Consider the following 27,328-nt stretch of genomic DNA (forward strand, 5'->3'; position numbering starts at 1 on the left):
GTAGACCCAGCTACTTGGGAGGCTGAGGCACGAGAATTGCTTGAACAAGGGAGGCAGAGGTTGCAGTAAGCTGGGTGCCACTGCATTCCAGCCTGGTGACAGAGTGAGACTCCATCTCAAAAAAAATAAAATAAAGCATGACTTTTCTTAAATGCAAAGCGGCCAAGCGCAGTGGCTCATGCCTGTAATCCCACCACTTTGGAAGGCCGAGGCAGGCAGATCACAAGGTCAGGAGTTTGAGACCAGCCTGACCAACATGGTGAAACCCCATCTCTACTAAAAAATATAAAAATTAGCCGGGTATGGTGGCGCACACCTGCAGTCCCAGCTACTCAGGAGGCTGAGGCAGGAGAATCGCTTGAACCCGGAGGCAGAAGTTGCAGTGTTGAGCCACCGCACTCCAGCCTGGGTGAGAGAGCGAGACTCTGTCTCAAAAAAAAAAAGCAAAATAACCTAATTTTAAAAACACTAAAACTACTAAGTGAATTCAGTAAGTCTTTAGGATTCAGGATATATGATGAACATACAAAAATCAATTGAGCTGGACAAAGGAGGATTGTTTTAGGTCAGTAGTTTGAGGCTGTAATGCACAATGATTGTGCCTGTGAATAGCTGCTGTACTCCAGCCTCAGCAGCATAATGAGACCACATCTCTATTTAAAAAAAAATTGTATCTCTATGTACTAGCAATAAGCACATGGGTACTAAAATTAAAAACATAATACTGTTTTTAATTGCCTGAAAAAAATGAAATACTTAGATATAAATCTAACAAAATGTGCAGGACTTGTGTGCTGAAAACTACAAAACGCTGATAAAAGAAATCAAAGAAGACTTAAATAGCATGAAATATACCATGCTTATAGGTTGGAAAACTTAATATAGTAAAGATGCCAATTTTATCCAAATTATTACACAGGATAACATGATTACTACCAAAATCCCAGAAAAATTTTACATAGATATAGACAAGATCATACAAAAATGTATACGGAAATATGCAAAGGAACTAGAGTAGCTAAAACAAATTTGAAAAAGAAAAATAAAGTGGGAAGAATCAGTCTATCCAGTTTTAAGACTTACATAGCTACAGTAATCAAGACTGTGACATTGACAGAGGGACAGCTATAGATCAATGCAACCAAATAGAGAACTAAGAAAGAAGCACACACAAATATGCCCAAATGATTTCTGAAAAAGGTGTTAAAACACTTCAACGGGGGAAGATATGTCTCATTAAAGGGTGTAGAGTCATTGCACATCTATAGGCAAAAAGATGAACCTGAACCTCACACCCTACAGAAAAATTAACTCAAAATGACTCAAGGACTAAACATAAGATATACATCTATAAAACATTTAGAAAAAGGCCACGCACGGTGGCTCACGCTCGTAATCCCAGCACTTTGGGAGGCCAAGGCAGGTGGATCACCTAAGGTCAGGAGTTTGAGACCAGCCGGACCAACATGGAGAAGCCCCATCTCTACTAAAAATACAAAATTAGCTGGACGTGGTGGCACATGCCTGTAATCCCAGCTACTCGGGAGGCTGAGGCAGGGAATCACTTGAACCCAGGAGGCAGAGGTTGCAGTGAGCCGAGATCACGCCACTGAACTCCAGCCTGGGCAACAAAGTGAGACTCCACCTCAAAAAAAAAAAAAAAAAAAAAATATATATATATATATATATATATTTATGTGTGTGTGTGCGCGCGCACGTGTGTATATACACATACACATATATACATATATACAGACACACATATATATATGAAGCATGAAAAGAAACAAGGAAGTATGAGCCATACTTTCTGTGGTTATGATAGGATGGGGTATGACGGGGGAAGTAGACAAGGGAAACTGCAAGTGAGAGCAAACAGTTATCAGATTTAACAGAAAAAGACTTTGGAGTAACCATTATAAATATGTCCACAGAATTAAAGAAAAGTGTGATTAAAAAAGGAAAGGAAAGTATCATAACAATATTACTCTAAATAGAGAATATCAATAAAGGCATAGAAATTATAAAATATAATACAATGGAAATTCTGGAGTTGAAAGGTAGAATAACTAAAATTTAAAATTCACTAGAGAAGGTTCAACACTATATTTGAACTGGCAGAAGAAAAATTTAGTGAGACAAATATACTTCAATAGACATTATTCAAATGAAAAATAAAAAGAAAAAAGAATGAAGAAAAATAAACAGAATCTCAGCAAAATGTGGCACACCATTAATCACATTAACATATGCATACTGAGAGTACCGGAAGCAGATGAGAAAGAGGAAGAAAAAATATTCAAATGATGGCCAGTAACTTCCTAAATTTTTTTTAAAAGCAATAACCTATACAATCAAGAAACTCAATGAATACCAAGTAGGATAAATACAAAAAGAACCACAAACAGATACACCATGGTAAAAATGCTGTAAGTCAAAAACAGAAAATATTGAAAGCAGCTAGAGGAAAACTTATAAGAGAACCTCACTTACAAAAGAACATCACTTATAAAAGAACCACAATAATAGAAACAGTTGACCTCTCATCAGAAACAATGAATGATAACATATTTGAAGTGCTCAAAGAAAAAAATAAAGATTCCTATATACGACAAAGCTGTCTTTCAAAAATATACATCCAAAAGGATTGAAACCAGGGTCTTGAAGAGTTATTTGTACATCCACATTCATAGCAGCATTATTCACAATAGCCAAAAGGTAGAAGCAACCCAAGGGTCCATCAACAAATAAATAAAATGTGCTATATGTATACACAATGGAATTTATTGAGTATTAAAAAGGAATGAAATTCTGACACATGCTACAACATGGCTAAACCTTGAGAACACTATGCTAAGTGAAATAAGCCAGCCACAAAAGGACAAATACCATATTACTTCACTTGTATGAAATACCTAGAGTAGTCAAATTCAGAGATAGAAAGTAAAACAGTGATTGCCAAGGGCTGAGGGAGGGAGTAATGTGGAGTTATTGTTGAATGGGTACAGAATTTCAGTTTTGCAAGATAAAAAGAGTTCTGGAGACAGATGGTGGTGAGGGTGGTACAACAATACAAATATACTTTATACTACTGAACAGTATACTTAAAAATGATTAACATGGTGAAACCCCGTATCTACTAAAAATACAAAAAAATTAGCTGGGTGTGGTGGCGGGCACCTGTAATCCCAGCTACTTGGGAGGCTGAGGCAGCAGAATCGCTTGAAACCAGAAGGCGGAGGTTGCAGTGAGCTGAGATTGCGCCACCGCACTCTAGCCTGGGCAATAAGAGCAAAACTCCGTCTCAAAAAATAAAAAATAAAAAAAATTTAAAAATGATTAAGCAGGAGGCCAGGCACGGTGGCTCACACCTATAATGCCAGCACTTTGGGAGGCCGAGGCAGGCAGATCACTTGAGACCAGGAGTTTGAGACCAGCCTGGCCAACATGGCAAAACCCTGTCTCTGCTAAAAATACAAAAATTAGCCAGGCATGGTGGCATATACTTATAATCCCAGCTACTGGTGAGACTGAGACACGAGAATTGCTTGAACCCAGGAGGCAGAGATTGCAGTGAGTCGAGAATCGCGCCACTGAATTCCAGCCTGGGCGACAGAGCAAGATTCTGTCTCAAAAAAACAAAAACAAAAAGCAAAACCAAAAAATAATTAAGCAGAAAACAAGAGATTGCTGCTGAGGAGGAGAAAGATGTGCAGGACCAAGGCTCATGAGAGCACAAAACTTTTTAAAAAATGTTTAATGATTAAAATAGTAAATTTTATATGTATCTTACCACAAAAAAAAGGGCTGGGGGGCAGGAAATGAAGGTGAAATAAAGACATCCCAGAGAAACAAAAGTAGAGAATTTGTTGCCTTAGAAGAAACACCACAGGAAGTTCTTCAGGCTGAAAACAAGTGACCCCAGAGGGTAATCTGAATTCTCACAGAAAATTGAAGCATAGCAGTAAAGGTTATTCTGTAACTATGACAGTAACAATGCATATTTTTTCCTTTCTTCTCCGAAATGATTTAAAAAGCAATTGTATAAAATATTATATATAAAGCCTATTGTTCAACCTATAACATATATAGAAATATACTTGTAATATATTTGCAAATAACTGCACAAAAGAGTTGGAACAAAGCTGTTACTAGGCTAAAGAAATTACTATAGATAGTAAAGTAATATAACAGGGAACTTAAAAATAAAATTTTTAAAAATTTAAAAATAATAATTACAACAATAATATGGTTGGGTTTGTAATATTAATAGACATAATACAAAAATACCACAAAAAGGGAAGAAGACAATAGAACTACATAGGAATAACATTTTGGTATCTAACTAGAATTAAATTATAAATATGAAGTATATTCTGGTAAGTTAAGACACACGTCTTAAACCCTAGATACTAAAAAGTAACTCACATAAATACAGTAAAAAAATAAATAAAATAATTAAAATGTTTGTATTAGTTTCCTCAGGCTACAGTAACAAACTACCACAAATTGAGTGGCTTAACACAACTTAAATGTATTTTCTCCCAGTTCTGGAGGCTAAACACCTGCAATCAAGGTGAGTACAGGGCCATGCTCCCTGTGAAGGCTCTAGGAAAGAATCCTCCCTTGTCTCTTCCAGCTTCCAGTGGTTCTCAGTAACCCTAAGTGCTCCTTGGCTTGTAGCTATATCATTCCTAGCAACCAGAAAGAAGAAAATAATAAAGATTATGGCAAAAAATAATGAAATCAAAAGGAGAAAAATAGAAAAAAATAAATAAAACCAAAAGCTAGTTCTTTGAAAAGATCAACCAAGTTAACAAACCTTTTAACTAGACTGACAAAAAGGAGGTAAGACTCAAATTACTAGAATCAGAAATAAAAGAGGGGACGTTACTAATGAGGGATTAGAAAAGAATACTATGAACAAATGTGTGCCAACAAATTAGAAAACTTATATGAAATGGACAGGTTCCTAGGACAACATCAACTACCAAAATTTACTCAAGAAGAAAGAGACAATTTGAATGAGCTATAACAAGGGAAGAGACTGAATTGACAACCAAGAAACTATCCACAAAGAAAATCCCAGGGCCAGAAGATTTCACTGTGAAATTCTTTCAAACTTATAAATATAAATTAACATCAGTTCTTCACAAACTCCTCCAAAAAAAAGAACAGATCTCTATTTACAGGTGATACGATCTTTAGAAAATCCTAAGGAAACTACTAAGACACTATGATAACTGATAAACAAGTTCAGCAAGGCTGCAGGATAGAAAACGAATATACAAAAATCTATTATATTTCTATACACTTGCAGTGAACAACCCAAAAATGAGATTAAGAAAATAATTCCATTTACAATAACATCAAAAAGAATAAAAACACTCAAATATAAATTTATTCAAGTAAGTGCAAAACTTATACTCTAGAAGCTACAAAACACTGTTAAAGAAATTAAAGGTTTAAATAAATGAAAAACTATCCCATGTTCATGGATCAAAAGACTTATCACTGGCAATGCTCTCCAAATTGATCTATAAATTCAACAAAATCCTTATCAAAATCCCAGATGAGGCTGGGGGTGGCGGTTCATGCCTGTAATCCCAGCACTTTGGGAGGCTGAGGCAGGCAGATTACCTGAGGTCGGGAGCTCGAGATCAGACTGACCAACATGGAGAAACCCTATCTCTTCTAAAAATACAAAATTAGTCAGGCGTGGTGGCACATGCCTATAATCCCAGCTACTCGGGAAGCTGAGGCAGGAGAATCGCTTGAACCCAGGAGGCAGAGGTTGCAGTGAGCCAAGATCGTGCCATTGCACTCCAGCCTGGGCAACAAGAGCAAAATTCCATCTCAAAAAAAAAAAAAAAATCCCAGATGACTTCACTGTTGAAATTGAAAAGATTATTCTAAAATTCACATGGAATTGCAAGACCTTGAGAATAGCCAAAACAAACTTGAAAAACACGAACAAAATATAGGATGACTCACTTGCCAATTGCAAATGTTACGACACAGCAACAGTAATCAAGACTGTGTGGTACGGCACAAAGACACATACATACATACATATCAATGGAATATAGTTGAGAGTACAGAAACAAGCCTAAACATCTATGGTAAGTGCTTTTCTATTTTCTTCTTTTTTTTTTCTTTTTTGTAGAGACAGAATCTCACCATGTTGCCCAGGCTGGTCTTCAACTTCTGGGCTCAAGCAGTCCTCCCACTGTGGCCTCACAAAGTGCTGGGATAACTGGCATGAGCCACCACATCCAGCCCAGATGATTTTCAAAAAAGTCAACAAGACCATTCTTTTCAACAAATAGGTCTGGGATGATCAGATAGTCACATTAAAAAAAAATGAAGTTGGACCCTCCATCACACCATATGCAAAAATTAATTCAAAAATGAATTGATGACTTAAACGTAAGAGTTACAACTTTAAAACTCTTAGAAGGACACATACGGGTAAATCTTAAAGACGTTAGGTTTGACAAAGAATTCTTAGACATGACACCAAAAGCATGACCAACTAAGGTAAAATAGGGTAAACTGTACCTACCAAAATGAAAAACCTTTGTGCTGGAAAGGGCACCATCAAGAAATGGAAAGCCAAAATAGCCAAGGCAATATTAAGCAAAAAGAACAAAGCTGGAGGCATCATACTACCTGACTTCAAAGCAACAGTAACCAAAACAGCATGGTACTAGTAGAAAAACAGACACATAGACCAATGGAACAGAATAAAGAACCCAAAAATAAATCCACATATTTATAGTCAACTGATTTTTGACAAAGACATCAAGAACATGCTTTGGGGAAATGACACCCCTTCAATAAATGATACTAGGAAAACTGGATATCGATATGCAGAAGAATAAAACTAGACCCCTATCTCTCACCATATAGAAAAATCAACTCAGACTGAATTAAAGACTTGAATGTAAGACCCAAAACTATAAAACTACTGGAAGAAAACATAAGGAAAAACGCTTCAGGACATTGGTCCAGGCAAAGATCTTATGGCTAAAACCTCAAAAACACAGGCAACAAGAACAAAAATGGAAAAATAGCACTTTATTAAACTAAAAAGCTCCTGCACAGCAAAGGAAACAATCAACAGAATGAAAAGACAACCTGTAGAATGGAAGAAAATATTTGCAAACTATCCATCCATCAAGGGACTAGTATCCAGAATACACAAGTGACTAAAACAACTCAACAGCAAAAAAGCAAATAATCTGGTTTTTATATGGGCAAAAGATCTGAATAAACATTCTCAAAGGAAGACATACAAATGTCACTATCATTTTGCCAGTACCACACTGTCTTGATTACTTGTTAGTGTATAAATTTTTAAATTGGGAAGTGTGAGTCATCCTACACTTTGTTCTTGTTTTTCAAGTTTGTTTTGGCTATTCTGGGAGCCTTGCAAGTACAAAATACCCAACAAGTATGAAAAAATGCTCACCATCACTAATCATCAGAGAAATAAAAATCAAGACCACTATGAGATATCCTCTCACTCCAGTTAGAATGGCTACTATCAAAAAGACAAAATATAATGGATGCTGGCAAAGATTTAGAGAAAGGGGAACTCCTATACACTGTGGGTAGAGATGCAAATTGGTAATGGCCATTATGGAAAATAATACTGAGGTTTTTCAAAAAACTGAAAATAGAACTACCATATGATCCAGCAACCCTACTACTGGGTATTTATCCAAAGGAAAGAAGTCAGTATACTGAAGAAATATATGCACTCTCATGTTAATTGCAACACTGTTCACAACAGCCAGGACAGGGAATAAATCTAAATGTGCATCAACAGATGAATGGATAAAGAAAATGTGGCATATACACTCAATAGAATACTATTCAGCCATTAAAAAAGAATGAAATCCTGTCATTCCAGCAACATGGATGAACCTGGAGGACATTATATTTAATGAAATAAGTAAAGCACAAAAAGATAAACAGTACATGTTCTCACTCAGACATGGGTGCTAAAAAGAAAATGGGGTCACAGAATTAGAAGGGGAGGCTTGGGAAAAGTTAATGGATAAAAATTTACAGCTATATAAGAAGAATAAGTTTTAGTGTTCTATAGAACTGTAGGGCGAGTATAGTTACCAATAATTTATTGTACATGTTCAAAAAGCTAGAAGAGATTTTGGATGTTCCCAGCACAAAGGAATGATAAATGTTTGTGATGATGGATATCCTAATTACCCTGATTCAATCATTACACATTGCATACATGTATCAAATTATCACTCTGTACCTCATAAATATGTATAATTATTACATGTCAACAAAAAAAGGAAAAAAAAGAAAATTAAGACAACCCACATAATGGAAGAAATAAAATATCTGCAAATTATATATATCTGATAAATATTTAATATTTATAATACATAAAGAACTCCTACAACTCAAGAACAACAACAAAACAACCCAATTCAAAAATGGGTAAAAGCCTTGAATATACACTTATCTAAAGACGATATACAATTGGCCAATAAAGACACGAAAAGATGCTCAACATCACTAGTCATCAGGGAAATATAAATCAAAACCACAATGTAGACACCACTTCATATGCACTAGGATGGCTAGAATAAAAAGGTAATAACAAATGTTGGTAAGGATGTGAAAAAATCAGAAACCTCATTCGCTGCTGTTGGGAATGTAAAGTGATGCAGCCACTTTGGAAAACAGTCTGGCAGCTCCTCAAATTATTAAATACAGAGTTACCATATGACCCAGGAATATTCCTCCTGGGTCTATAACCAAAAAAATGAAAACATATATCCACATAAAAACTTGTACATGAGCATTTATAGCAACATTATTCATAACAGCAAAGGTGGTAAGAACCCATATGCCCATCATCTGATGAACAGGTAAATAACATGTGGTATATCCATACACTAGAATATTATCTGCCCATGCAAGGAGTGACATCCAGCTACATGCTACAAGGATGAATCTCAGAAACCTTATGCTAAGTGAAAGAAGCCAGTCACAAATGACCACAGATTATGATTCCATGCATCGGACATGACCAGAATAGGGAAATCTATAGAGACAGAAAGTAGATTAGTGGTTGGGTGGGGCTGGGAGGACAGGTAGTACATTACTTTCCCAGAACTACTGGAACAAAGTACCACAAACTGGGGAGCTTAAACATAGAAATTGATTTCCTCACAGTTCTGGAGACTAGGACTCTGAGATCAAGGTGTCAGCAGAGTTGGTTCTTTCTGAGGGCCCTGAGGCAAGGCTCTGTCCCAGGCCTCTCTCCTTGGCTGGCAGGTGGCCATCTTCTCCCTGCGTCTTCACATCATCTTTTCTCTGTGTGTGCCCATGTCCAAATTTTGATTGGCTCATTCTGGGTCATGGCCAATTGCTATGCACAAAGTGAAGTCTACTTCCAAAAGAAGGGAAGAGGGAACACTGACTAGGCTAAACTTATAGTCATTTTAATGTCTGCTTTTCCTATGCGATTGTGAACACACAGAAGTAGGGTTTTTATCTACATTGTGCAAAGTTTAATAAGAAAAATAGAATTCAAGAGAAGCAGTTCAATAGCAGGAATTTAATATGGGAACTAATTACAAGGTTTAGAGCAGGACTAAAAAGCCAGTTGGGATGGTGAGCCAACCCACAGATTAGCAACAGTGGGACTCCATCTACCACCCATGAAGCTGGAAGGATAAAGGAGGGGCTATTATCAGAGTCCACAAGCCAGTGTCAGAGTCCTTGGCTGGAGCTGGGACCACCCTAGAGACACTGTGCAAAGCAGAAAACAAGGGGGAAAAACCCTGGCTTCTCCCTTCCTCCCACCTTTCAATCTCCCACTAGTGCTTCCTACTAGCCATACTTGGCCAGAGACAGTTGACAAGGAACACTGCAAAATGAAGTTTGTAGGAATCATCTCCCTCTGAGACAGAGAAATATGGAAGGGTAGAAAATGAATCAGAGGGTAAAGAGAAAAAACGCTGAGTACTGTCTTATTTATCTTTGTATCTCCAGTGCCTAATCTGTCTCTCAAAAAAGGAAATCAATTGAGAGAAACTGAAAACTCCAACTGAAATGAAAGAATGGAGAATTACTGAACTAGAAGAGAAGAGAAAAATTTATTCCGCATAGAGTAAACAAGAATGGATTCACAAAGGATGTGATGAATGAAAAGTTATAATCAGGAAAGATTTGCCAGAGAAATTAAAAAGTGGTAAACTCAGCCACACTGTACATCCTGAAGGCACAATGCATGAAAACGTTTCAAGAAATGACAAGATTTGAAGTCAAATTCTAAGTGTTTTTCCAGAATCTCTCAAGACGATTATATAGCTACCCCATTTTATTAAACTAATAAAATGGAAACTTACTAAACTTTCCCCTTGTATTAAACTAACATATGTCCTAATAGCAAACGATTCTGGAATTCCTAGAGTAAAATATATTTCGTCAAAGTGTATTGCTCTTTTAATATTCTGCTGACCTCCTGTTGCTATTTAGGATATTTGTATACACATCACACGTAAATTTGGTCTATAGTTTACATCTACGGGCTTATACTGTTCTTTTTTTCATTTTTTTTAAATTTCCAACCCCCAGTATCCATATACTGCTCTCTATCAGGGTTATTTTAACTTTGTAAAATTAGCTGAGATGCTTTCCATGTTTTTTTTTTATTTTCTGACACATTTGAATAGCATAGGAGTTACCACCATCAACCTTGGATTATTTAAGCATTCACGATTCCACGTGTGGATTTTTTATTCAGTCTCTTTCTTGTCATTCCTGCTATCAGCACAGAACCCAATCTCAGCTTTCCAGCTATACTGAGCTAAACTCTCACCCCATGGAATTTGCAGATGAAGTTCAAAAGGACCTTTGCATTATCCTGCCTCGCCCTCTTCCCCCTTCATTTAGACATCACCTTCCTCTAGAACGTCTTACCTGACATGCCCTGCTCCCAACCCCTGCTGCCCAATTGTATGCTCTCCCGTGTCCTGGCCTGCCATCCTCTTTAGTAATTGCCTGCTCCCTCATCTGTCTCCCCACCCAGACATTAAGCTGAATAGACTGGATTTGTGTCTTGTCCATCACTATAATCTCAGCACCTAGTACCTAGTAGGTACTTACCATGTATTCATTAGCAAAATGTTATGTATAACCTTGCACCTTAAAAACAAGAGAAGGAAAACAAACTTAAGTCTTAAGACTATGGTTTAGAACATGGATCAGAAACTACAGTCTGCAGCCCAAATCCAGACCAAATGAAGAGACCATGTTCATTTACATACAACCTATAGCAGCTTTCACACTACAGGAGCAGAGCTAAGTAGTTCCAAGGGAACACACGGCCCTGCAAAGCCTAAAATATTTACTCTATAGCTCTTCACAGAAAAAGTTTTCAGATCCCTCATTTAGAACTCTTGTTCATATGCAATTTCACTAAACCATAGTTTTTTGGGTTTTTTTTTTTTTTTTTGGCAAAAAGGAATGAGCCGATCCAGAAAAGGTTGAAAAGAATGAATCATTACTGCTGAAAGAATGTGCACACAGTCTGTCAGTATTCTGCTGCCATGCTGACACCCATCCAATAGTGTCATGAGATGCAGCAGCTACTACCGTGTTCTCAACGCCGAGTCCACCCACTCCATAACCATGTCCAAGCAATCTTGGGAACATCATCACCATGCTTGTTTATCCTTAAGGTATTGCCTCACATACAGCAGTGGCTGGTCATAAAGTCAAATGACACTAGTGGCCAGGAGGTCAAGAGAATGAGTGAGGACAGGTGGGTAGGCAGCCCAGGCCCTAGCAACAGCAGGAACTCAACCCCTCAGTCACTCTAGCCAGGACTGAAATACTTTTCACCCTTTCAAGAGAGACTAGGAATCTGGATTTTTATGTGAAATATCTTGATTACTAAATGTTGTCAACAGACATGTCAAAAGGTAAAACTAAGTAAGTTTATGGGGCAGATTGACTATTCAGGTTATAGAATTAAGGATTCTTATCCAACACAGATACCAACCAAAAAGCTCACATATAACATATTAGGAGAAACCATGTGCACTGTCGAAACATCAACAAGGGGCTAATGTCTAAAATAGTCTATATTGGATTCCAGTTGAAACATGGGGAAAGGACATGAACAGGCAACTTATGTCAATGGAAACTCAAAAAGATAACAAGCATATATAAAAGCATTCTCAAATTCAGTAGTAAACAGACTACAGATGCAAATAAAAAGAGGGAAACTGCTGCCGGGCACAGTGGCTCACACCTGTAATCCCAGCACTTTGGGAGGCCGAGGCGGGCGGATCATGAAGTCAGGAGATCGAGACCATCCTGGCTAACATGGTGAAACCCCGTCTCTACTGAAAACACAAAAAATTAGCCGGGCGTGGTGGTGAGCACCAGTAGTCCCAGCTACTCAGGAGGTTGAGGCAGGAGAATGGCATGAACCCGGGAGGCGGAGATTGCAGTGAGCCGAGACCATGCCACTGCACTCCAGCCTGGGCGACTGAGTGAAACTCCATCTCAAAAAATATAATAATAATTATAATTATAATAATAATAAATAGTAAATAAATAAAAAGAGGGAGACTGCTAAAGTCTAGAAAGTTGAATGATGCCAAGCGCATGCAAAGATCAGGGCCTTGGGATGGCCAGGTGCAGTGGCTCACGCCTGTAATCCCACCACTTTGGGAGGCCAAGGCGGGCGGATCATGAGGTCAAGAGATCAAGACCATCCTGGCCAACACAGTGAAACCCGGTCTCTACTAAAAGTACAAAAAAAAAAAATATATATATATATATATATATCAGGGCCTTGGGAATCCTTGTGTGCTGCTGGGGAAGGTAGTGGTGCAGCCACCCTTGACAGCAATCTAGCAGTACTTGGTTATATTAAGTATAGGCACACACCACGACCAGGCAGTCCTACTCCTGGGTCTAAATCCCAAAGAATTCTCACACAAGTCCATAAGGAGACATGTACGAGAGGCTCATTCAGCATTACTGGGAGTGAGAATCAACCTGGGTGTCCATCTACAGGAGACGAGATGGACAAAACGTGGTGGATATTAAGACCAGAATCACCAAGTAACAGAGACGGGTGGTGAGTGACAATCCTAAGATACAGAATAAAGGCTAGAACATGATGCCATTCATGTAAATTAAAAATAGATGCACACAAAGCAGTATACGCGTGACCCTTGAATAGCACAGGTTTGAACTGCCTGTGTCCACTTACATGTGGATTTTCTTCCACTTCTGCTACCCCCGAGACAGCAAGACCAACCCCTCTTCTTCCTCCTCCCCCTCAGCCTACTCAACATGAAGATGACAAGGACGAAGACTTTTATGATAATCCAATTCCAAGGAACTAATGAAAAGTATATTTTCTCTTCCTTATGATTTTCTTTATCTCTAGCTTACATTATTCTAACAATATGGTACATGATACACATCACACACTAAATGTTAATTGACTGTTTATATTATGGGTAAGGCTTCCACTCAACAGTAGGCTGTCAGTAGTTAAGTTTTGGGAGAGTCAAAAGTTATACACAGATTTTCAACTGTGCAGGCAATCAGTTCCCCTGACCCCCTCATTGTTCACGGGTCAACTGTATATACACAAAAGTATTATATGAACCTCATTAGAATAGCTGTCTATAGGGAGAAGAGAATGAGAGTGGGATAAAACGGAATGAACAAATAAACCAACAAATGCATGAACAAGCAAAACAACAGAGGGGCTTGCATGGGCCAGTGATGATAAAGGGCTAAGAATGAGAACATAATTAATTCAATTCCTCACACCTGAGGTCTAAAACCAAGGAAAGGGAAGGCCAGACGTGGTGGCTCACGCCTGTAATCCCAGCACTTTGGGAAGCTGAGGCAGGCGGATCACAAGATTAGGAGTTCGAGATCAGCCTGGCCAACACAGTGAAACCCCATCTCTACAAAAAATACAAGAATTCCCTCTCCCTCTCCCTCTCCCTCTCCCCACGGTCTCCCTCTCCCTCTCTTTCCACGGTCTCCCTCTGATGCCGAGCCGAAGCTGGACGGTACTGCTGCCATCTCAGCTCACTGCAACCTCCCTGCCTGATTCTCCTGCCTCAGCCTGCCGAGTGCCTGCGATTGCAGGCGCGCGCCGCCACGCCTGACTGGTTTTCGTATTTTTTTGGTGGCGACGGGGTTTCGCTGTGTCGGCCGGGCTGGTCTCCAGCTCCTAACCGCGAGTGATCTGCCAGCCTCGGCCTCCCGAGGTGCCGGGATTGCAGACGGAGTCTCGTTCACTCGGTGCTCAATGGTGCCCAGGCTGGAGTGCAGTGGCGTGATCTCGGCTCGCTACAACCACCTCCCAGCCGCCTGCCTTGGTCTCCCAAAGTGCCGAGATTGCAGCCTCTGCCCGGCCGCCACCCCGTCTGGGAAGTGAGGAGCGTCTCTGCCTGGCCGCCCATCGTCTGGGATGTGAGGAGCCCCTCTGCCTGGCTGCCCAGTATGGAAAGTGAGGAGCGTCTCTGCCCGGCCGACATCCCATCTAGGAAGTGAGGAGCGCCTCTTCCCGGCCGCCATCACATCCTGGAAGTGAGGAGCGTCTCTGCCCGGCCGCCCATCGTCTGAGATGTGGGGAGCACCTCTGCCCTGCCGCCCCGTCCAGGATGTGAGGAGCGTCTCTGCCCGGCCGCCCCGTCTGAGAAGTGAGGAGACCCTCTGCCTGGCAACCGCCCCGACTGAGAAGTGAGGAGCCCCTCCGCCCGGCAGCCGCCCCGTCTGAGAAGTGAGGAGCGTCTCCGCCCGGCAGCCACCTCGTCCGGGAGGGAGGTGGGGGGGTCAGCCCCCCGCCCAGCCAGCCACCCCGTCCGGGAGGTGAGGGGCGCCTCTGCCTGGCTGCCCCTACTGGGACGTGAGGAGCCCCTCTGCCCGGCCAGCCGCCCCGTCCGGGAGGGAGGTGGGGGGGTCAGCCCCCCACCTGGCCAGCCGCCCTGTCCGGGAGGTGAGGGGCGCCTCTGCCCGGCCGCCCCTACTGGGAAGTGAGGAGCCCTTCTGCCCGGCCACCACCCCGTCTGGGAGGTGTACCCAACAGCTCATTGAGAACGGGCCATGATGACATTGGCGGTTTTGTGGAATAGAAAGGGGGGAAAGGTGGGGAAAAGATTGAGAAATCGGATGGTTGCCGTGTCTGGGTAGAAAGAGGTAGACATGGGAGACTTTTCATTTTGTTGTGTACTAAGAAAAATTCTTCTGCCTTGGGAAAATAAAAAATAAAAAAAATAAAAAAACAAAACAAAAACACAAAACCACCAAACCTAGAGGACAATAGGGAGGCTTTCAATGACAATGGAAGCTGGAAGACAGTGGAATAATATTTCCAAAATGTGAAGAGAAAATAACTATTAATTTGTAATGTGTACAAAGGAAAACAGTCTTTTAAGAACAAAGCTTAAATATAGCGTTTTCAAAAAAAAAAAAAAATACAAGAGTTACCCAGGTGTGGTGGCACATGCCTGTAGTTAGCTACTCCGGAGGCTGAGGCAGGAGAATCACTTGAACCCAGGAGGCGGAGGTTGCAGGGAGCCGAGATCACACCATTGCACTCCAGCCTGGGTGACAGAGTAAGACTCTGTCTCAAAAAAATAAAAAATAAATAAAAAAACAGAGAAAGGGAGGAAACTAGATCCAGGCTGACTAGATACAGCCTTTAGAGTTAGAAAAGATGATTTGACAATCTAAGCCCACACTCAGGTTGAATGAAATTGAAAAGCCTTTCAAACTAAAACATTTAATTACACCATCTGCTGCAGACAGAACTCAGACAACTCAAACAGGTAATGTCAGCTTGGTGTTTTATATCACCACCCTCAACACAGAATAAAAATCAGCTGCATGTGAAGCAGTGACTAGAATGAAGAAAAGGCTGCTTCTTACTTCCTTCTAGTGGTTCTTTCCAAAAACATTAATAGGCACCAGCTCTATGCATGTCACCCTGCAGGGAAACATGGGGTATATAACTATGACTTACTGTTCATTCCTCAAGGAATTCCCAATCTTGTGGAAGATTATACACAATGAGCCAACAAAAACTATCCAATAAAACCACGGAAGAGAAGCCAGTGATGAAAGGCCCTGTGAGCAGAGCTGATGGCGATTTGGGGAACAAAGACCAACATGGATGGGGGTGATCAGGGTGGCTCCGTGGGAAAGCTGGAAGAGAAGTGGCAGATCTCTGAGCTGGATGATAGGCCACTACCATCTGTAAATGGCTAATTAAAGACCATGTGTGGATTTTTTATTCAGCTCTTTCGTGTCATTCCTGCTATCAGCACAGAACCCAATCTCAACTTTCCAGCTATATTGAGCTAAACTCTCACCTCATGGAATTTGCAGATAAAGTTCAAAAGGATCCTTGCCTTTTCAAAATAATTTTGAATGGTTGAGTAGTCCCTCTGTGCTCTCTCACTGACACCCTCTCAAGGCTGCTGAGCACGTGCCATGCTATGGCTTTCTCCAACATCAGGAAATGTTCTCCACTCACAGTTTCACCTTAATACAAATGTGTTCTCTCTTCAGAGAAGGCAAAAAAATTCATGACCATCTGACTGGGAGAAGTCATTTCTAGGTAAAGTGTCCATCTTTTTCTGAGGAACACAGGAGGAAAATCTTACAGAAAAGAGTTAATATAGCAGTCCTAAGACTGCTTTTTAAAATAAATAAATAAATAAATAAAAAAAGGGTCTTGCTGTATTGGCCAGGCTGGTCTCAAATTCCTGGCTTCAAGAGATCCTCCCACCTTGGCCTCCCACAGTGTTGGGATTATAGACATGAGCCATTGTGCTTGGCCCAAGACTGTTATTCTTAAAAAGACTCACAAAAAGCATGGTTAACCCTTGGCTGCTGGGAACTTAGATTTCAGAAGGGTTCCCACCATCCAAGCTGGAAAGAGGGACTCACTGTGCCTATATTATTGTGTGGTTTATGCTGAACTGTTTTTCTTCAGGTAGCGTGGAATGTGGTATGTGCTGGGCAGAGGGGGCCTGCATGACCAGCCCCCAATAAAAACCCTGGGTGTTGGGTCTCTAGTGAGTTTCCCTGGTAGACAGCATTTCACATGCGTTGTCACAGCTCCTTCCTCGGGGAGTTAAGCACATACATCCTGTGTGACTGCACTGGGAGAGGATGCTTGGAAGCTTGTGCCTGGCTTCCTTTGGACTTGGCCCCATGCACTTTTCCCTTTGCTGATTGTGCTTTGTATCCTTTCACTGTAATAAATTACAGCCATGAGTACACCACATGCTGAGTCTTCCAAGTGAACCACCAGATCTGAGCATGGTCCTGGGGGCCCCCAACACAGAAATGAATTATAAAAGACCAAGGACTGGGCATGGTGGCCCATGCCAGTAATCTCAGTGCTTTGGGAGGCCGAGGCAGGAGGACCAGTTAAGCCCAAAAGTTCAAAGTTACAGTGACCTATGACTACGCCAATGCACTCTAACCTGGGAGACAGAGCAAGACCCTGTCCCCAAAACAATAAACTAAACACATACTTCTGCCTTCCAAGTGTCTTAAAATTCAATGGAATGGTAGAAATATTTTTAAAACACTAAATCAAAAGAAACCTGGAAAACAAGAGTGCCGATGGCCAACTAAAATGTCTAGGAAATTTCTGAAAGTAAAAAGTACTCAGAACCAGATTACCTGAGCAAACCATAGCCCAATACAAGCTTGGGAAGAGGCTGTTATGCAGAAGGAAATGGTAACAGGTTTCCAGGAACAGGCTTCTAACAGCAGATAGAAGAGCAGAGGTAGAATCTGACAAGGTGATTACCTGGGGAACTGCAGTCGGAATGACCAGGACTGTTGGACCCTTCCCCTCACATGGAATACACACGCCACTCAGCAGCACACCACAGCTCTTCAACAATCACAGGAGGCACGCTACGCCTAGTAAGACAGGAAAAAAGGAATTCTCAAACTTCGAAGATGAACACATAAAAAATCACCAAGTTTTTATTCAGTATCATGAAACAGGGACACTGAATCAACAGAACACAAACCCAAGCAAAGATAATTACTAGAGCACATAGAAGAAATTATTAGATATTCTTGGGAAGACCTAAGGGGACATTATAAAGAGCAAGCAGTTGGTATGTGACGATCTTTATGATATACCGTGAAATAAAAACTCAGGATGAGGGCCAGATAGAAAATAATGCTACTATTTGTGCAAAAAAGGAGAAATGGAGAATCTGATTCATATTTGCTTGTATTTGCATGAAGAAACTTTGGAAGGTACATAAGTAACTAACAACAATGGTTACCTACTTGTAAGGCGAGAGAAGTAAGAGGACAGGAATGGTGGGGACACCTTTTGTGTCCGGAATTGGTGGGTTCTTGGTCTGACTTGGAGAATGAAGCCGTGGACCCTCGCAGTGAGTGTAACAGTTCTTAAAGGCGGTGTGTCCGGAGTTTGTTCCTTCTGATGTTTGGATGTGTTCAGAGTTTCTTCCTTCTGGTGGGTTCGTGGTCTCGCTAACTCAGGAGTGAAACTGCAGACCTTCGCGGTGAGTGTTACAGCTCTTCAGTGGGCGCATCTGGAGTTGTTCGTTCCTCCTGGTGAGTTCGTGGTCTCGCTAGCTTCAGGAGTGAAGCTGCAGACCTTCGAGGTGTGTGTTGCAGCTCATAAAGACAGTGCGGACCCAAAGAGTGAGCAGTAGCAAAAACGTATTCCAAACAGCAAAAGGACAAACCTTCAGCAGCGTGGAAGTCGACGCAGCGCGTTACCACTGTTGGCTCGGGCAGCCTGCTTTTATTCTCTTATCTGGCCACACCCATATCCTGCTGATTGGTCCATTTTACAGAGAGCCAACTGGTCCATTTTACAGAGAACCAATTGGTCCATTTTTCAGAGAGCTGATTGGTCCATTTTGACAGAGTGCTGATTGGTGCATTTGCAATCCCTGAGCTAGACACAGGGTGCTGACTGGTGTATTTACAATCCCTTAGCTAGACATAAAGGTTCTCAAGTCCCCACCAGACTCAGGAGCCCAGCTGGCTTCACCCAGTGGATCCGGGTGCCGCAGGTGGAGCTGCCTGCCAGTCCCGCGCCCGCACTCCTCAGCCCTCTGGTGGTCGATGGGACTGGGCGCCGTGGAGCAGGGGGTGGTGCTGTCAGGGAGGCTCGGGCTGCACAGGAGCCCAGGAGGTGGGGGTGGCTCAGGCATGGCGGGCCGCAGGTCATGATCCCTGCCAGGCGGGGAGGTAGCTAAGGCCCGGCGAGAAATCGGGCACAGCAGCTGCTGGCCCAGGTGCTAAGCCCCTCACTGCCCGGGGCCGTTGGGGCCGGCTGGCCGCTCCCAGTGCAGGGCCCGCCAAGCCCACGCCCACCGGGAACTCACGCTGGCCCGCAAGCACCGCGTACAGCCTCGGTTCCCACCCGCGCCTCTCCCTCCACACCTCCCTGCAAAGCTGAGGGAGCCGGCTCCAGCCTTGGCCAGCCCAGAAAGGGGCTCCCACAGTGCAGCGGTGGGCTGAAGGGCTCCTCAAGCCCGGCCAGAGTGGGCACTAAGGCTGAGGAGGCACCGAGAGCGAGCGAGGACTGCCAGCACGCTGTCACCTCTCACTTTCATTTATGCCTTTTTAATACAGTCTGGTTTTGAACACTGATTATCTTACCTATTTTTTTTTTTTTTTTTTTTTTTTGAGACGGAGTCGCGCTCTGTCGTCCAGACTGGAGTGCAGTGGTGCCATCTTGGCTCACTGCAAGCTCCGCCTCCCGGGTTCACACCATTCTCCTGCCTCAACCTCCTGAGTAGCTGGGACTACAGGCAATCGCCACCACGCCCAGCTAATTTTTTTTTTTTTTGTATTTTTTTTTTAGTAGAGACGGAGTTTCACCATGTTAGCCAGATGGTCTCAATCTCCTGACCTCGTGATCCATCCGCCTCAGCCTCCCAAAGTGCTGGGATTACAGACGTGAGCCACTGCGCCCTGCCTATCTTACCTATTTCAAAAGTTAAACTTTAAGAAGTAGAGACCCGAGACCAGGCGTGGTGGCTCACGCCTGTAACCCCAGCACTTTGGGAGGCCGAGGCGGGCGGATCACGACGTCAGGAGATCGAGATCATCCTGGTTAACACAGTGAAACCCCGTCGCTACTAAAAATACAAAAAATTAGCCGGGCGTGGTGGCGGGCACCTGCAGTCCTCGCTACTGGGGAGGCTGAGGCAGGAGAATGGCGTGAACCTGGGAGGCAGAGCTTGCAGTGAGCCGAGATAGCGCCATTGCCTTCCAGCCTGGGCGACAGAGCAAGACTCCACCTCAAAAAAAAAAAAAGAGTAGAGACCCGGAAAGTTAAAAATATGATAATCAATATTTAAAAACACTCAAGAGATGGGCTAAAGAGTTGACGGAACAAATCTAAATATTAGATTGGTGACCTGCAAAACCAGCCCAAGGAACATCCCAGAATGCAGCCCATAAAGATAAAGATAAAGAGACAGAGCATTTCCGCTGGGCACAGTGGTATGGCAGGGGAATTGCCTGAGTCCAAGAGTTGCAGGTCACATTGAACCACACCATTGCACTCCAGGCCTGGGCAACACAGCAATACTCTGTCTCAAAAAAAAAAAATTAAATTAAAAAAGACAGAATATTTGAGAGAAAAAAATGCTTATTTCAAGAAACATGAAAGATAAATCAAGATATTCTAATTCCCAAGTAAGAATAATTCCAGAAGCAGAAAATAGAATAGAGGCAAGGAAACACTCAAAACTTCTCCAGTGCCATAGAAATGTGTATTAATCTTTAGAATGAAACGGACTACCAAATGCTGAGCAGGAAGAACAAAAGAGATCCACTCTTAAGCCAGTATGGTGCCCAGGCGCAGTGGCTCACGCCTGTAATCCCAGCACTTTGGAAGGCCAAGGCAGGCGGATCACCTGAGGTCAGGAGTTTGAGATCAGTCAGGCCAACATGGTGAAACCCTGTCTGTACTAAAAATACAAACATTAGCTGGGTATGGTGGTGCACACCTGTAATCCCAACTACTTGGGAGGCTGAGGCAGGAGAATCACTTGAAACCAGGAGGTGGAGGTTGTAGTAAGCCGAGATCATGCCACACTCCCAACCTGGGTGACAGAGCAAGATTCCATCTCAAAAAAAAAAATCCACTCCTAGACAAATAATAGTTAAATTTTAGAACACCAAGGAGAAAGATAAAAAATTGTAAAGCTTCAGAGAAAATAAACATTAACTACAAAGAAACGAGAGTCAGACGTGTGCACTTCTTCCTAGATACCAGCAGATAAAGCAATATCTCCAAAATTCAGAAGGTTTTAACGTAGAATCCTATACCCAGTCAAGAATATTCACATGGAAAAGTGAAATAAAAAACATTGTTTAAACATGCAAGGGTTCAGAAAGTTTACCATTCACAGAATCCCTGAAAACAAAACCAAATAATCACTTAAGGACTCATTAAGCAAAACAAATGAAATAAAAGCACCAATGATGAGTAAATAATCAGAAAAATTTACAGTTTACCAAAATAACTGTTTATGCATAATGTATGAAAACCCAAAAATTTAATATGGGACAGAATTAAAACCATGATAAGATTCTTTTTTGCTTTACTCATGGAGAGTTCACATAAACAGATTATCTTTTAACAGCAAGAGAAAAAAATGTTTAGATATGTGTGAAAAACTAAGGGTACCAAAACAGTGCAAATTCATTTATCATTAGGAAAATCCAAATTAAAACCACAGTATCCACCAGAATAACTAAAAGGTAAAAGACAGAAATTACCAAGAGTTGGCAAGAATGTGGAGCAACCACATATACTTCTGGGGTAAATAAGTTGGTGCAACCAGTACTGAAAACTGTTTGCTAGTATCTACTAAAACCGAGTATACGCACAGACTACAACCAAGCAATTCCACTCCCAGATACACACGCAACAGAAATGCACACACTCACTCAACAAAAGACGTGTACTAGAGTGTTCATGTACTTACTATTCATAATAGTCCAAAAATGCAAACAACCAACTGCCAATCAAAGTCAAATGTATATCTATATTAGGGATATATACAATGGCATATACACTGCAATGAGAATGAAATGAACCAGCTCGGCACAGTGGTTCATGCCTGTAATCTCAGCACTTTGGGTGGATAAGGCAGGCAGATCACTTGAGGTCAGAAATTTGAGACTAGCCTGGCCAACACGGTTAAACCCTGTCCCCACTAAAAACACAAAAATTAGCCGGGCATAGTGGTTGCAGGCCTGTAATTCCAGCTACTCAGGAGGCTGGGTTGGGAGAATCGTTTGAACCCGAAAGCCGGAGGTCGCAGTGAGCGGAGATCGTGCCACTGCACTCCAGCCTGGACGATAGAGCAAGACTCCGTCTCAAAAAAGGAAATCAAAAATATAAAATAAGATGACAAGAATAATCCGCGAAAGATCAGTAATCAAAATAAATATAAATGGGCTAAAGCTACCTATTAAAAGACAAAGATTTCACACCCATAAGGATAGCTACTATCAAAAAAAGAGAGAGAATAACAGATGTTAGCAAGGATGTATAGAAACTGAAATTCTCACACATTGCTGGTGAGAATATAAAATGGTTCAGCCTCTGTGGAAAACAGTATGCTGGGTCATCAAAAAATTAAAAATAGAAGTACTACTTCATCCAACAATTCTACTTCTGGGTATATACCCAAATAACTGAAAGCAGGGTCTTGAAGAGATATTTGTACACCCATGATCATGGCAGCATTATTCATAATAGCTATGATGTAGAACCAACATAAATATCCTTTGATAAATATATGGATAAGCAAAATGTGGTGTATACATTCAATGGAATATTAATTAGCAATAAAAATGAAGAAAATGCTGACACATGCTACAACATGGATGAACCTTGAGGGCATTATGTTAAATGAAATAAGCCAGTCATAAAAAGACAAATACTATATGAGGTACTATATTAGATACTCATGCAAGGTACCTAAAATAGGCAAATTCATAGAGACAAAAAGCAGAATGGTGGTTGCCAGGGGCTGCGGTAATGGATACAGAGCTTCAATTTTGTAAGATGAAAAAATTCTGGAGATTGGTTGCATAACAATGTGCACACACTTAACACTGGGGAACTGTAAACTTAAAAGTAGTAAATGGTAAAAATAAAAATAATAAATAATAAATTTTATGTTATTTTACCACAATATTTATTAAAAGACAAAGATTAACTAATTAAACAAAATCCAGCTATAAGCTAATGGTAAGAGTAACAATTAAAGAAGACACAGAAAATTGAAAATCAGTGACTAGAAAAAGATATTCCATATAAATGCTAACAAAAAGCAAGTACAGCAATATAAAGAGAATGAACAAAAAAAAAATTAAATAAGATGGCTCATTTATTCCCAAAAGGTACAATTCACCAAGAAGATACAAGAATTGTGAACATTTAAGCACATAAAACAGCTTCAAAAATACAACATTTAAAGAAAAATATATATTAAACATAGAAATAGTACAAAAACCCCTACAAGAATCATAATGGGAGTCTTCAATACAACTCTCCATATCAACAGGTCAAACAGAGAAAAAAAAATAAGTTAAGGATGCAGAAAACCTGAATTATCATCAATAAACTTGAGATTAATATAGAACTGTATACCCAATATACTAAGAGTTCAGGGAACAGTCGTGACTGACAGTGGACTGCAAATTAATCTGTTCTTAATCTTTGTTTTTCTTTCAGCACTATGGCGGAATAGAGATCCCAAAAACCTTCCAGCTACAAAACATCTTTTTAAAAATATAAAAAAATACAAAAATAACTCTGAAATCAATAGAAGACACATGGTGAAACCAAAATTCTAGAATACAGGGAGAATAAAGGCATTTTCAGATATTACAAAAACAGAAAATTGATCATCGCTGAAGTAATTTCTAAAGAATGTACTTGAGGGAGAAGAAAAATGTTCCAAAGAAAAGTATCTGTGATACAAGAAGGAATGGAAAGTGAAGAAATGGTAAACAGGTAGATAAAGCTAATAAATGTTGACCTAGAAAATAACAAAAACAATAACAATAATGTCTCGTTGGAAGGGTTAAAGTAAAAATACAATTAAGGCCAAATGTGAGGTAAGTGGAATGAAAGAATTAGAAGTCCTTGCCTTGTTCGCAGGACTAACTGATTAAATAAATGAGCCAGGTTTTCCATTCAAACAGTTAAAACTTGAACAAAAGAAACTCAAATTAAGTAGAAAGATAAAAAACAGAAATTAATGTCATAGAAAAATAAAAAAATCAATAGAATTAATCAATAAATCATGGTTAATAAAAGCTGGTTCTTTGAAAGGATTAATAAAATAATCATTAAGCAAGTCTGATCAAAAAAAAAGAGAAAAGGTACCAAAAAAAGTACTGTATCAGAAAGAGAACATACAGATACATACAGATATGTAAGAGTCTGTTTTCTTACACCAGAATACTATATACAACATTATGCTGGCATATATTAAATTTCAATAATGTTAATGATTTTCTAGGAAAACAGAAAATATTAAATTTACTTTGAAGAAACAGAAAAACTGAGAAAAATAAATGATCATGAAAAAAATGAAAAGGTAATTAAATACTGATATTAACTGTCTAAACAACACCAGCAGCAGCCCAGGCAGTCTGCAGTCAAGTTCTGCCAAACTTGAGGGAACAGATATTCTTCTATTCCAGAGCATAGAAAATGATGGAAAGTTTCCCAATTTAATCAGAGAGGACAGCCTGATCCTTATTATGAACACAGATAAAAATGGGGTAAACTATATGCCAATCTCAGATACCAAAACCCTAAATAAGATGCTAGCTTATTGATGTGAACAATCCAAAAGTGCATTTTAAATTAGCCCAGGGTTTTAGAGAAAGAAAATCTAGCAATGTGACCACCACTTATGTTAACAATTTTAAGACAAAAATCTACATGATCATATCAATGCATGCTACACAAAAGCATATGGGCAAAAAACCCAACACCCACCCTTGACTTTTTAAACTCTTAGTAATTAGGCATAAACAGAAATGTACTTAATGTGATAGAATACACTCGGTGAAGATACAGAGGGAATGCTCCCTAAAACCAAGCCCAAGACAAAGATTCCTATTTAACCTCAATAGTCAACACTGCAGCGAGAGTAATCTATGGAAGACAAGGAAAAAAGTAAAAACATGAGAGACATCTGTTGTTTAACAGACAATAAGATCATCTACTTGGAAGAGGCAAACGAATCAACCGAAAAACTATTAAAACTGAGACAGGCTTTAGTATGGAGGCTCAGCTTCAGCTGTAGTTTGGGCTACCAAATTCAACTCGCTTGCTTGGAGAGTTAATCCTGCAAAGCTAATTTCTGTTGAGGTATTAGGATTGACAAGCCTTTGCTCCTCCCTCCTCCCCCATCTTCAACACTGAAATAACACGGTGTTTGGAACTGGATAACAGAATCTTCCAAAAACAAAAATTGTCCTGAAGGGCTGACTTGTGCCCCTACTCAAAAAACACTTTATCTGCTGCCTGCAGCTCCTACAGTTGCTGGTGGATAAGCCTGTCAACCAGCTCGGCGTAATTCTTCCTGCAGAGGGCAAGGAAGAGCACCTTCACAGGAAGATTTTTTTCCGAACTGTATGCCGCTTATTACATAAACTTACGTGCTGGCAAATGGAGCTCCAGCAAAATAAGATATTCAGAGTCAAACTTCCTTAGGAAAAAAAAAAAAAAAAGCAAGCACATAACACTAATTTCCTTGCACGGGCACTGGGGAAGGAGGTTGTTACTTCCGCACGCCCGCAGGTCCGCACCACCGGGAAACCCACGGGCACCGCGCGCTGCCCCCGGGCCTTCCAGGTGCACTGCGCCGCGGCGCCCCAGCTGACCCGGGATGCGCAGCCCTAGCCCTTCCCCTGTCACCCCGGCCAGGAAGGTGCGGGAGCGCGGCGGACGCCGAGGGCGAAGGGCTTCTCGGTCCTCTGCACCACGCAGCACCCCCAAGGCACAACAGGGAGGGTGCGGGAGGCTCCCGAGACCCAGGAGCCGGGGCCGGGCGTGCCCGCGCACCTGTCCCACCGCGGCGAGGGCTGGGGTCGCCTCCAGGGCCGCAGCTGTCGGGAGCCACCTGGCTCTCAGTCCCGGGTCCCTGCGACAACCCTCGGGCCCGGAGGGGAGGAGGCGGCCACCTGCCGCTGCCACCTGCGGCACCGGTCCCACCGCTCCGGGCCGGGCAGGACAGGCCAGGACGTCCCTCCTGGGCTGGGGACAGGACACGCGACGAGGGGACCGGGGCCCCCGCGGCGAAGACGCAGCACGCCTTCCCAGAAAGGCAGTCCCGTGCCCCCACGACGGACTGCCAGACCCCCGCGCTCGCCCACCCATCCCTTCAGACCACGCGGCTGAGGCGCAGAGAGCCGGCCGGCGGGCGGGCTGGCGGCGCGGCTAGTACTCACCGGCCCCGCTGGCTCAGCGCCGCCGCAGCCCGCAGCGGCCACGGCTCCCGGCGCTCACTGATGCTCAGGAGAGGGACCCGCGCTCCGCCGGCGCCTCCAGCCATCGCCGCCAGGGGGCGAGCGCGAGCCGCGCGGGGCTCGCTGGGAGATGTAGTGCCCGGACCGCCGCCTGCGCCGTCCTCCTTCAGCCGGCGGCCGGGGGCCCCCTCTCTCCTGGCTCTCAGTGTCTCATCTCCCTATCTGCTCATCCTCTGGTCGCACATAATCGATATTTGGGCGTCCCAAGCCAGATGTGGACCCCATTTCCGCACTCTTCACTGGCGGTTTTCTAAGGGTGGTGCCCGGACCAGCAGCTTCAGCCTCATCTGGGAACTTGAGAAAATGCAGATTCTCCGTCCCACCCAGGCTATTCGGTTTTTCCTGCACTAAAACCATGAAGGTGGGGCCCAGCAGTCCACATTCTCGCAAGCCCGTCAAGTGATTCTGAGGCGCCCTCCAGTTTGAGAGCTATGCTCACGGCCTCACCTCCGCCCCGCAAGGGGCCCGGTCTTGCCTGTGGCGCTAGCCGCGCACGGACACCTCATCCTGCGGGGCCCTCCCCCCCTCCCCCGCTGCACCCTCACCGCCCAACGCCTCCTCCGGGATGCAGCGGAGGCGCCTGGAAGTCGGCAAGGTCAACATCCCACTCAGCATCTTCCCTACCCTCACGGCTCCTCCTCCAGGGGTGCCTCATGGCCAGGGGTTAGAAAGAGCCACTGTGTTTCTTGACATGGAAGTGGCCTAAGAC

At 42.2% G+C, this 27,328-nt stretch overlaps 1 protein-coding gene across 7 annotated transcripts in view; it reads right to left on the reverse strand.

Moving 5' to 3' along the window:
- SPECC1 (sperm antigen with calponin homology and coiled-coil domains 1) overlaps positions 1 to 26,642 on the reverse strand; it is a 301,132-nt gene extending 274,490 nt beyond the window's left edge. For 2 of the 7 annotated variants that reach the window (XM_055385936.2, XM_055385933.2), the window contains exons 1-2: positions 26,542 to 26,642; positions 17,858 to 17,973 (exon numbers count right to left, since the gene is read on the reverse strand). The gene's annotated coding sequence lies outside the window, so the exon portion shown is untranslated. Of the gene's footprint in view, positions 1 to 17,857; positions 17,974 to 18,354; positions 18,815 to 26,541 lie in introns of those variants that run through there. The other 5 variants (XM_055385932.2, XM_055385938.2, XM_055385941.2 and 2 more) reach the window with 5 other exon arrangements.
- Between the last annotated feature and the right edge of the window lie 686 nt (positions 26,643 to 27,328).

This window comes from Gorilla gorilla, chromosome 4, assembly GCF_029281585.2.
Source record: "Gorilla gorilla gorilla isolate KB3781 chromosome 4, NHGRI_mGorGor1-v2.1_pri, whole genome shotgun sequence".
Lineage (NCBI taxonomy): Eukaryota > Metazoa > Chordata > Mammalia > Primates > Hominidae > Gorilla > Gorilla gorilla.